The sequence below is a fragment of the Cibotium barometz genome, chromosome 58 (genome assembly GCF_041138505.1).
Source record: "Cibotium barometz isolate CiBa-2024 chromosome 58, ASM4113850v1, whole genome shotgun sequence".
In the NCBI taxonomy this organism is placed as follows: domain Eukaryota; kingdom Viridiplantae; phylum Streptophyta; class Polypodiopsida; order Cyatheales; family Cibotiaceae; genus Cibotium; species Cibotium barometz.
Window position 1 is genome coordinate 37,423,858 of NC_141103.1, and position 3,291 is coordinate 37,427,148.

Sequence of the window (3,291 nt, forward strand, 5' to 3'; positions counted from 1 at the left end):
CATGTAGTTATTGGATATTTCCCAAAGAACTGCTCAAGGAGTGGGACACTATATATGTTATGAACACATTTGAAACCAAGCTTGTCATATGTGGTCAAATTTTACAGTCCAATCATGTCCCACGTAGACCTTTGCTCCATTGCATTTACATTAGAAAATATGAAATGATAACGTTTCCATATGAAGGAAATTGAAAATTTTCATCAAAGAGAAACGAAACGGGAGCATGCCTTGGTCTACGATAGCGTAATATCTTTAGATTACCCAATTAGTCACTACTAGCATTGAGTATATTTTCTTTACACTATCTATCTAGATAACACATTTGAAACCAAGTTTATCACGTGGTCAAAATTTATAGTCAAATCATGTCCCCCGTAGACCTTTGCCCCATTGCATTTACATTAACAATATGAAATGATAACATTTTCACGTAAAGAAAATTGAATATTTGCAAACTTAAAAGAGTTAAACGAAACAAGAGCATGCCTAGGTCTACCATAGTGTACATCTTTTTAAAATTCCCCAATGACCCATCTTATTTTAAAAGGCTAGCTCAGGGGTGCTAATCCACCAAACTCCTCAAAGATTAAGGCATCCAACCTTGTCTTTAATGCTTCCAATCCACCACCTCCGATCTCACCCTGGAGAAAAAAGAGCCACTTTGCTAGTTATACGCCTTGCTTGAGGTTGTAAAAAGAAGAACATAGAGGGAGGCAGTGGCATTGGAAATATTGAAAGGATAGAAGCAAATTAATGAATAGAAAGAAGGAGCTATAGTCCATAAAAGTAGTTCTAGGCGCAATACTTTATATAAGTGTGAGGCTATGGAAAGACTGACTTGACTGGATAGTGTTATGCATATACTTGAAGGGTTTTGGTTTTTTTTTTTTTTTTTTTTTTTGGGTGGATAGTTTAAGGAAACAATTCTTCTAGTAGTGCGAGAAGGCCCCTCTAGTCCTAGCTAGATAAGGGGGATGCGATTAAAGAAAGGAAGAATCTCATTGAGGAGCAGCAGCAGCAGCAGAAACAAAATTAAAGAAGAGCGGAGGAGCATGTGGTAGTAGACGACCTTTGCATCCTGCTTACCCGTGCATCAATGGATTGCATGTACGTGTCGCGGCTGTGGGAGGAGAGGCAAAGGGCAACAACGTCCAAGCCGCTGTCTTGTAGAAGGCGCAGGCATCTGGACACGAGCCCAGGCTTCATTGGCGTGCGGATGCTAATGGAAGTTGAGCCATTCTCTGAGGAGCTCACCATCACGCCAACTACTGAGGCCGCAGCAGAGCATTCATGGTGGTGGTGGCGGGCATTCATCCTCCTCCTCCTCCTCCTCCTCCTCACGCAGAGCAGAGCAGCTCTGAGTTGATGATGCAGATGTTGAGAAAGGAAGCTGAAGGGGCAGGTGGAGCACAGCTGCCTTATTAGGCCACGTGACAAGTATGATCTGTGGTGGTGGCAGGCTGCAGGTGGAGCACAGCTTCCTTTTGAAAAGTGAATGTGGCTCTCTTTTCCGTGTCGACACCACTCACCTTCGTCCTGCATACTGATGTTTTTTACCCTCCTTCGTACTTCGGCTCTTACCTTCACTAAAAGGACTTCTTAACACCTCCAAAATTTCTTTTTCTTAGATGAAGCGGCAATAGTTACGAGCGTCATATGCACCTTTTCTTTCTTCTTCTTCTTCTTCTTTTTCTTTTTCTTTTTTAATAGTTACGAGCGTCATATGCACCTTTTGTTTCTTCTTCTTCTTCTTCTTCTTCGTCATATGGGTGTTTTTTTTGGATTTAAGAAATAATTCTAAGCCATCAAAAAAATGCAGTTTCCCATCCTTTTCTGTCAACAGGCAACTATGGGTGAGCCTACTCACACTAAGGTCTGCATTTTTATTGCCCACTTGTAGCGCACCCTCACATGTTGGGTTCTAATCTACTCCGTACCCATATTGAATGATGATGGCATTCTAACTTTACTACCCTCTCTCTCATTGTTTAAGAAAAAAAAGATTCACATTTTCTTCCCCAAACCTTGATAACGGTTAAAAGCTTAGTAAAATAACAATTGCAACATGTGGCACACACTCTACACACTTCTTCTACCTTAACTCAATGTAAAGCATTGGTAGTATAGGTGCTCTTTGCATGCATGCCAAGGTACGATACACACACCTTATGATTGATGTTGTACACACTACACACTTCTATCTCTTAACTTAATGCAAAGGGTTGGTTGCAAGTGCTCTTTACATGCATGCCAAGGTATAGAATACACATTAGGGCGAATTTGCCCCTAAGACTTAAGGCTTTCCACACTTCCTCTCTCTACAAAAATGGGCTCATGATGAAATTTTTGCGAATCAAATCAAAAGTTGGCGTAGACTGCACATTTGGAATCTACTCATTGAGACCTTTCCAATGATGTATAGCATGATGAAAAATTTTGATTATTCAAGAACTCCCCATCATGTGATATATAGCATGATGGGGACTTCTTGAATAATCAAAATTTCCCATCATGCTATATATCACTGGAAAGGTCTCTTGATGAGTAAATTCCAAATGTGCAATCTCCCCCAGCTTTTGATTTGATTTCTAAAAATTTCTCCATGAGCCCATTTTTCTAGAGAGAGGAGGTGTGGAAATCCGTAAGGGGCAAAAATGAGAGTCCATATTTCACCTAATGCATACCATGTAATACACATACTCGATGTGCAACATAAAAACGTTCACAATTCTTTACTTAATTTGGTCTTAAAAGTCACCAATTCAATGAAGTTATCTAAATGCACGTACGTGTAGTTCTGCATGTCAGTAGGAATCACGCTCCATTTATGTGTAGTTCTCTGCATGCACACTTCTTGAACAAACTTAAAACACAATTGGTAATGTTTTGCAAAACCAAAAAAATAAGATGTTCATTATTTATGTTTCAAGGATTTCCATTTCAATTTACACTACAACATGTTCATTATTTATGTTTCAAGGATTTCCATTTTAATTTACACTACAACATGCCATAATCTAAAATTGTACGAGGTTATGCCCCACTAAACTATTATTATTTTAATAAAACACTTTGCATTAAACATCATGACTAATGACTTACAATATTTTTTTCTCCTTTATTGTTTCTCTAACATTCAATCATTAGTTCAAATGATTGAAAAAAGATTTTGTTTTTAGCTTTCAATCATCTGCTTTCGTAGAACGAGTGTGAACACTTTATTTTGTAACTGCCTTTTCCACACATTTGGATCACCAAGAGGTTTATAGACACCCACATTAGCCAATG

The 3,291-nt window shown here is 38.8% G+C and overlaps 1 long non-coding RNA gene across 1 annotated transcript; it reads right to left on the reverse strand.

Annotated features, from left to right (window-relative positions):
* Positions 1-434: 434 nt before the first annotated feature.
* Positions 435-1,465, reverse strand: LOC147606237 (uncharacterized). The gene is made up of 2 exons (XR_015265078.1): positions 1,090-1,465; positions 435-644 (listed from the first exon to the last, which is right to left on the reverse strand). It is a non-coding gene; the product is annotated as an uncharacterized LOC147606237 (long non-coding RNA).
* Between the last annotated feature and the right edge of the window lie 1,826 nt (positions 1,466-3,291).